This window comes from Lontra canadensis, unplaced genomic scaffold, assembly GCF_010015895.1.
Source record: "Lontra canadensis isolate GAN:19392208 unplaced genomic scaffold, GSC_riverotter_1.0 scaffold21, whole genome shotgun sequence".
In the NCBI taxonomy this organism is placed as follows: Eukaryota; Metazoa; Chordata; class Mammalia; order Carnivora; family Mustelidae; genus Lontra; species Lontra canadensis.
This window is the reverse complement of record NW_022631015.1, coordinates 22,477,701-22,486,945: the sequence shown is the minus strand read 5'-3', so window position 1 is coordinate 22,486,945 and position 9,245 is coordinate 22,477,701.

Sequence of the window (9,245 nt, the reverse complement as noted above, 5' to 3'; positions counted from 1 at the left end):
TCTTTCTTTCTTTTAAAATATTGTATTTATTTATTTGACACAGAGAGATCACAAGGAGACAGAGAGGCAGGCAGAGAGAGAGGAGGAAGCAGGCAGTGAGCAGAAAGCCTGATGCAGGACTTGATCCCAGGACCCTGGAATCATGACCTGAGCTGACCCACTGAGCCACCTGACACCACTCTTTAATTTTTTCTTGCAGGGTTCTTTATATATTATGGATTTTAGAACTTGGTCAAGTATGTTTTGGAAATTTTTTTTCCCAATCTGTGATTTGAGTACTCATTTTCTTAACAATATCTTTTGATGAACAGAAGTTTTAAAACTGATGAATTTTTCAATTTGTCCTTTTACAGCTTTTGCTTTCAGTGTCCTTCCTAACCCCCAAGTCATGAAGATATATATTCTCCCATGTTTTCATCCATCTTTTTGTTGTGGTTATTATGTTTAGTCAAGAATTCATTCCAGTTTACATGTATGGTTTGAGGCAGGGCTCACGTTTCTTCTTTTTCATCTATATGGATATCCAGTTGTTTTAATATATCTTAAAAAATTTTTTAGTGTTTTCTGATGTCTAATAATTGCAGATAGCCTGTTACTGATCTGATTTTTATTCCTTTGAAGGTGACTGATTTCTTCCCTCTTTCAGTGTTCTCTGGATCTTCTTTTTTCCTTAGTACTTCTAATATTACCCTGCCAATCTTTCAGTATCCTCTTTCAATCTGAAGATTCATAGTATCTTAGCTTTGGTAGATTTTCTTCAATGATTTCTATAATAACTTCTATCCTTGCATTTTCTCCAGGCTTTCTTTCTGAAACATATATTGGTTGTGTTGAGGACTTGGATCAGGCCTCCAGTTCTTTTATATATGTATATATATTTTTCCCCACTTTTTGTCTTTCTCTTTTTTTCTCATGTTGTATTTCCACCTTTCTAGAAAAAATTAAAGTTTGACAAGCCAATTTTTAATTTCCAAGTACTCTTTCTTGTTCCCTAATTGTTCCTTATTTATGGCATCTTGTTTTTACTTTAGGTATTGTATCTAGAATATCTCCAAAAATATTAATTAGAGGTTTGGAAAATTATTTTTCAGTTACTCAGATTGGTCGCTGTGAGGTCAGCCTTCACTTTTGCTCTTCTGTTTTGCTTTGTTTCTTTTTTATGTAGCTGATTTCCCTCCTGTGCCCAGTGATGTGGGGTGTTTTTTATTTTAAAAAAAGAGAAAATAAGCTGATTTTTTTAGATGTGTTTCCTGTACTATGGCATTTAGAGCTGTTTTCCTGCTAGCTAATTACCCAGAAAGCAGAAGAGCCTGACAGGAAGTTCTGTGATCATGAGCAGAGCTTGCTACACAGGGAGGCTTCCTGTCGCAGTGAAAAAAGTGGGGAGCCAGAGAGGGTTTTGCTGGGCTGCTGTGCTCACGCCCCCACATCAGTCCATCAGTATTATATAAAAGCTATTGTCTCCTGATTGCCCTTTTCTCATTTCTTACAGCTGTTATGGCTTTTTTCATTAAAAAAATTATTTGCTCTTCTTTTTAATTGTGTATTGTAAGGGAGAGGAGAAAAATGGCTGCCTTGGAACTAGCGCTTCGTTCTGTGGTGACTAAATTATTTCCTGCTCTAAGTTGGCATCTTTCATTGGATTTGGATGGATATCTTTACTCTCCCATGGCTATGCCAGACTCGCATCCACTTTCATGCCTTCACTCAATGTGTTCCTTTATTATTTTTTTTAAAGATTTTATTTATTTGATAGACAGAGATCACAAGTAGGCAGAAGCAGGCAGAGAGAGGAGGAAGCAGGCTCCCTGCTGAGCAGAGAGCCTGTGGGGCTCGATCCCAGGACCCTGAGACCATGACCTGAGCCGAAGGCAGACGCTTAACCCACTGAGCCACCCAGGCGCCCCCAATATGTTCCTTTATCCAGAAACTTCCTTCTTCTCTCCCTTTCTCTCCCACCTTCACCTAGTAAAATTCTTCCCATCTTTTGAAGCGAACTTGAGCATATTCTTCCATAATCCCATCTATTTAATTCATCTTTCATTTGCCTCCCTTTTATCTTGTACTATTATCCATGAAATGCCTATTGTTCACAATTCAGCTCTTAATTATACAGTCCAGTATTGCATACTCTCATGTCAAATGTTTATTATTATGTTGGTAACTATTAAAAAGTCTTTGGGGACAAGAATTTATTTTTCTCTGTCCTTCAAAAGACATAACACAGTATGCATATATAATAGGTATTCAGTAAGTATTTGTAAGTGGTTAAATTCCCTGGTATTTGCAAAAAAGAAATTACGTAGTAGCTTATATTTCTTTCTGCTGGAAACTGTAAAACACATCTTTTAATTGAAAGCTGAATTACAGATACTCCATTTCAGGCAAAAGAAATACTGATTTTTCTCCACTATGGAAAAAAATTTATAAAGCATAAATGTCTGCTGAAATCCATGGCAATAGACAGATCCACTAGAATTGAAGCAGTTGACCTAAGAGTGGTTTGGGGAAAGCAAAATAGCAAAATGTGATTTAAAAATAGACTTTATAGTTTTAAAATTTCCATAATATTGCTAACAGTGTCATCTTCAGGTGAAAAGGAAAGAGGTCTAGTGGTAGAACAAGAACGAATAAAAATAATATCTTCTGGGGGGCGCCTGGGTGACGGGGTTGGTTGAGCATCCAACTCTTGGTTTCGACTCAGGTCGTGATCTCAGGGCTGTGACATTGAGCCCTGTTTTGGACTCTGTGCTCAGCGGGAGTCTGCTTGGGTTTCTCTCTTTCTCCCCCTCTGCTCCCCCCACCCTGCCCCCAACCTGCAAACTCACTCTCTCTCTCAAATAAATAAACCTTTAAAAAAAAGGAAGGAAGGAAGGAAGGAAGGAAGGAAGGAAGGAAGGAAGGAAAGAAAGAAAGAAAGAAAGAAAGAAAGGGAAGGAAGGAAGGAAGGAAGGAAGGAAGGAAGGAAGAAAGAAAGAAAGAAAGAAAGAAAGAAAGAAAGAAAGAAAGAAAGAAAGAATGAATCTAAGAGCAAATTTCTGATAGTAATTACTGCCGTTCACCAAATATATCAGCTTCCCTCTCTGCTGGTCACATGGGCACATGGTACGGTCATACTGCCTTGATCCAGGGAAGTGAGGGGGAGCCATGTGACTTGCTTTGACCAAAGAAATGAGAATGGGAGTGATGTCACTTTCAGGTGGAAGACTTCAAAGCCTGTGAGGGAGTCGCCATATTCCTGTTTTCTGCTTCTGTGGCTGTGGAAGCATGTGGTATTCCATAATTCTGAATTCCTCAAAGTCCACAATGAACAGTCTCCCCACAGACCCGTTTTGGAAATAGTGTGACTGATAAACCTTTGTGGTTTAAGCCACAGAGTATAAATTATTATTGCTGTTCAGGGTCAGTAAACTCCCGCCTGTGGGCCCGCTGCCTGTTTTGGTGAGATTTGATTGGAACCCAGACATGAGTATTTGCTTATGTCTTGTCTCTGGGTGCTTTCTTGCTGCCCCTGAATTGTCTAATTATGAGACCATACAGCCTGCCAGCTGCAAATAGTTACTACTGCTCTTTAAGAAAAAGTGTGTTGACCTCTGGCTTAGTCTATCCTAACTATGGTAGAACTGGAGGTCTTTGGTAAGTTCTCTCATCTGTTTCGTACACAATACAAAAGGTATTGATAGTAGCCAGCCTCCAAGATGGCACCAGTGATCCCCAACTCTGAACACAAGGGTATTCATGTGTACTTCCTTCCCACCCAATAGAGCTGACTTATGGAAGCGATGTGGGAGTCATGGAGGGTGACTTCCAAGTCTGGGTCATAAAAGATAGTGTGGCTTTCATCTCTCTCTCTCTGAGATGACTCACTCTGGGACAAGCCACTCCCATCTGCTGAGGGCACTCAAGAAGTCCTGTGGAGACCCCCACGTGGTGAGAACCTGAGCCTCCTGCCAACAGTTCATGAGTCAAGCCCTCAGATGATTGCAGCCTTGGCCAGCGTCTTGACAGCAACCTCAAGTGTGACCCTGAGCCCAGATTACCCAATGAAGGTACTCCTGAATTCCTGACTCACAGAAATTATGAGATCATAAATGTTTGTTGTTTTAAACCACGAAGTTTGGGAGTGATTTGTTATGCAGAAATAGATCATTAATGCGCTGTTCAAATGAAAAAGGGTACTAGTCCTCCATGCTTATACATAGTATATATTTGCATGTGGAATTTTACTCACACACACACACACACACACACATGCATTATTTATTATTTTATTACTGGACAAAGAATTTGTGGACTTCCGTAATTAGGGTCTGCTTGTGTGAATACAGATAAGGTTCCCTTACCTGTGGAAGAAACTATTACACATGTATATATCTTTTCCTTTTCCTTCTCAACACCTGATCTTTGTGGAATAGAAAGTGAAATGTATTCTGAGAAGGAAGGAAAAAGGACTCCTAGGGACACCTGGGTGGCTCAGTGGGTTATGCCTCTGCCTTTGGCTCAGGTCATGCAGGATCCCAGGGTCCTGTGATCGAGCCCCACATCGGGCTCTCTGCTCAGCAGGGGGCTTGCTTCCCCCTCTCTCTGCCTGCCTCTCTGCCTACTTGTGATCTCTCTCTCTCTCTCTCTGCCAGGTAAATAAGTAAACTGTTAAAAAAAAAAACACCAAACTCCTAAAACTACATATTTCTTGATATAGTAACTGCTCAGATTTGCCTTAAGTTCTTTGTATGTAAGAATAGAGTGGGATAAATGGAGCAAGCTCTTCATAGTATTTTACCATTTTATTTCTAAGGTGATGATACAGAAGTGTCAGAAGCCACATTTTTCCAGTTAACTACTATTACTTTATATATGCTCTAAATGTAATAGTTCATAATAACACCTGGAATTGTAGGAGTGACATATGGAATCCAGAAAGATCTCTGAGATGCATTTAAATGATAGTCAAGGGGCAAAAGTCAGTAGGAATAAGGGTTAAAGGAAAACTAAATAAATTTCTTCTCAAATGGTATCAGCAGATTTGTTTGGATATCAGTTTGCATATTTTTAAGCCAACATATAAACAAGTGAGCTAAGTAGTATCTTTGGGTAATACTGGTAGGCATAAAGCCCGAGAAGTAGAAAATAAAAAACAAAAGCTAGAGAGAGAGAAAGGGAGTGGGGAAAGAAAAACGAGTAAAAGATAAAGAAAATCTGCGGTGTGGTGTGAGTACTTCCATGCATATTCCTTGGAGTCTCCACCATGGCCCAAATTTGGCAACAAAGCTGGTAACCTGGCCTCATCTCGTTTTCCAAGCCTCTGTCTCACTCTGTCCTTCAGGAAATAAACAGTGCACTCCCAGCCTGCAAACCAGTACTGAGCTCCACAGCTCGGCCTGCGGGGAAATTAGGCTCAGGCTAGAGGAGAAATTAAAAGACTTCCTGCTCCCCCACCCCTGCCCCAGCAAAGGCCTCAAAACATAGTTTCTTTTTCCTTTTTATATCATTTTTGTTTAGTAACCTTGTGACTCTGGTGTGGACGGGAAGGCTGTATGTGCTAGAGGGTTCGCTGCGACTAAGCCCTGTTGGACTGTGCGGTTTTGTTAGTTCATATTATCGTAGTTGTCTTAAGTGATAAACCTGTACGGTTGAAATTGGGAGACCAGGTCGCCGGTGCTGCTGCTTCAAGTCACACTGTGGAGTATCGGAGAGAGTTCTCAAGGCCTGCCTCGTTTAAGCATCAACTTGTCCTGTATCGTGCTTATTCATCTTTGTATCATAAATATGGCCAAAAGTCAAGACCGTGGCTCATAAACTTAATAGCACTAATGAAGGGACAGAATATCTGAGAAGTCCTGAAAAATCTAGCATGTTTGCTGGTTGTAAATACGAGAGGAGATGTTGAGAAAACCAGATCTTTTTCTAAGACAAAGGAAGGTGGCGTGCAGACAACGTGTATTTTAAGGGTAAATCCTCTGGTTCTTTTTAGAAGAGTGAAGAACAGCTGTTAAATTCTTCATCGGCTTTCTTATTGTCCTGTGTGTAGGCTACATAAGCATACGCTTGAGTAATCACTTCCTGACTTGGAATGAACCCAGGAGGTGAACCCTTGCCTAGAGGTCAGGAGGTTAGCCTTGGAGCACTCTGGATGCAGGGCGGAAGCCAGCACATAATCTTCATAAACTGTGGTCTTATTCAAAATGTAACCTGCGGTGGTACCTACTTTTCAACTAAAAAAAATGTTATACAGTATATCTAACGGTTCAGTGCAATTTCCCCTCCATGGGGAAAATGGGGAAGATATTTTTATCAAGTTGCCACCGTCATCATCCCACAAATCCCACTCTTCGAAGCAGCCTGACTCAAAGAAGCCATTTCTAACATGATTGAGTGGTTTTTCCATCGTTAACGAAGCTAAATTTTAACTGAGTTCTCCTTGACTTTTATCTAAATTTCATCAGGACATTACAGTCATGGCTTTTTAAAATTTTATTTCCTTTGATTATCCTTCCCATTTTACGGCCCTTCTAAATCATAGAGAAGATTGAGCTAGAAGTGTTTTCTTCCTCTGGGACACATTGCTGATACGATGTGGCTCATCTCACTGAGACCTGACACAGACCCCCAGCACACAGTGTCATAGGAGTCATTCAGCTGTGACCGAGAACCTCCAGTTGTGTCTCATAGTAGCTGATATGGAAAACCTCAATTTTTACCTCGATGTCTGCTCCATCCTGTGTTTTCATGATTCATGATTACAGCAGCGCAAAAACCTTTCAGTGGTTTCTTAGATGAGACACCACAGGCATAAGCAACAACAAAAGAATAAGTAGATAAATTGGACTTCATCAAACTTTAAAAATTTTGTGCTCCAAAGAACAGCACCAAGAAAGTGAAACAGAGCCCACAGAATGGGAGCAGGTACTTGAAATCATATATCTGATAAGGGGCTTATATGTAGAATGACGAACTCTTGTACCTCAATAATAAAAAGACAACCCAACTAAAAAAAAAAAATGGGCAAAAATCTCTGAATAGAGGAAAGGACAGATGTTGGAGAGGATGTGGAGAAAGGGGAACCTCCTACACTGTTGGTGGGAACGTAAGCTGGTGCAGCCACTCTGGAAAACAGTGTGGAGATTCCTCAAAAAGTTAAAAATATAGAGCTACCGTATGACCCAACAATTGCACTGCTAGGAATTTACCCAACATTCATAGCAGCATTATCAACAATAGCCAAATTATGGAAAGAGCCCAGATGTCCATCAACACATGAATAGATAAAGATGTGGTGTATATAAACCATGGAATATTACTCAGCCATCAAAAATGAAATCTTGCCATTTACAAGGAGGTGGATGGAACCTGGAGGGTATTATGCTAAGTAAAATAAGCTGGAGAAAGACAATTACCATATGATCTCACTGATATGTGGAATTTGAGAAACAAAAGAGGATCATAGGGGAAGAGAGTTAAAAATAAAACAAGATGAAACCAGAGAGGGAGACAAACCATAAGAGACTGTCAATTATAGGAAACAAACTGAGGGTTGCTGGAGGGGAACAGGGTGTGGGGAGGGGGTAACTGGGCATGGACATTAGGGAGGGCACGTGATGGAATGAATACTGGGTGTTATGTAAGACGGATCACTGACCTCTACCTCTGAAACCGGTAATACATTATATGTTAATTAATTGAATTTAAATTAAAAAAAATTTAAAAAAAGAAGAAATTTCTCCAAAGAAAATAGAAAAATGGCCAAGAGCACATGAAAGGATACTTCTCATCCTCAATCTTTAGGGAAAGGCAAATCAAAACCACCATGAAATACCACTTCGCATATCCTAGGATAGCTAGAATCAAAAAGAGGGATAATAACAAGGATGTGGAGAAATTGGAGTCCCAATACACTGTTGGTAGGAATGTAAAATGGTGCCATCACTTTGGAAAACGGTCTGGCAGTTTCTCAAATGGTTAAAGATAGAGTTAGCATTTGCCCCAGTAATTTCACTGCTGGTCAATTCATTTCTCCCTGAAGAGAACTGGAAACACATGTCTCCACAAAAACTTTTATACAAATATTCACAGCAATATCATTCTTCGTAGCCAAAAAGCAGAGGGAAAAAAGCCTTAAATATCCATCAGCTGGTGAATGGGCAAATGAAAGATGATTTATCTGAAGACTATGAAAGCATTACTTGGAAAAGATATACGCACCCTATGTTCATGGCAGCTTTGTTTGCAGTAGCCAGGCTAGGGAGGCAGCCCAAGCCTCCATCCGCAGATGGATGGACACAGAGGATGTGGTGTCTGGGATGCCAGGGTGGCTCAGTCGGCTGAGTGTCTACCTTCAGCTTGGGTCATGATCTCAGGGTCCTGGGATGGAGCCCCATGTCAAGTTCCCTGCTTAGCAGGGAGCCTGCTTCTCCCTCTACCCCTCCCTCTGCATGTGATTTTTCCCTCTCTGTCTCTTTCTCTCTCAAATAAATTAATTAAAAGATAAAAGATGTAGTATATAGATACAGTAGAATACGATTTGGCCTTAATAAAAAGAGAGGTAATCTACCATTGCAGCGATGTGGGTCGACCTTGAGGGTGTTATGTAAAATGCTCAGATGGAGAAGGACAAATTTTGTATGATTTCACTTATAGGTGAAACAAAGGAACCAACAAAAGGGAAACAAACTCATAGATACAGAGAACAGAGCGGTGGTTGCCAGAAAGGAAGAGGGTTGCGGGCTGGGCGAAATGGGTGGAGGGGCTCAGCTGTATGGTGATGGGTAGACTAGACTCATGGTGGTGATCATGTTGTAGTGTACACAAATATCGAATCACAGTGTTGTATACCTGATTACGTAATATCATACACCAGTTTACCTCAACAAAAATATACGAACTATTCCGTGGACTACTACTGGGCATTACAGAGGAATCAAGTACTGACGTATGCTACAGCACAACTTGCAGGAACCGTTATGCTTAGACGCCAGTCACAAAAGAACACACACTGTCTGATTCCATTTATATGAAATGTGGGAGAAAGCCAGTCTATAGGGACAGAACATGGACTAGTGGTTGCCTAAGACCGAGGGAGAGGAAGAAGGGCAGTACCTGCTGATGGGTACAGGGCTCTATGTTTGGGTGATGAAATGTCCTAAAATTGCGGTGATGATTGGACTACTCTGAAAATACTAAAAACAACTGCATTGTACACTTTAAATAGATAAAGTTTATGGTGTGTAAATTATACTTGTAATGTAGCT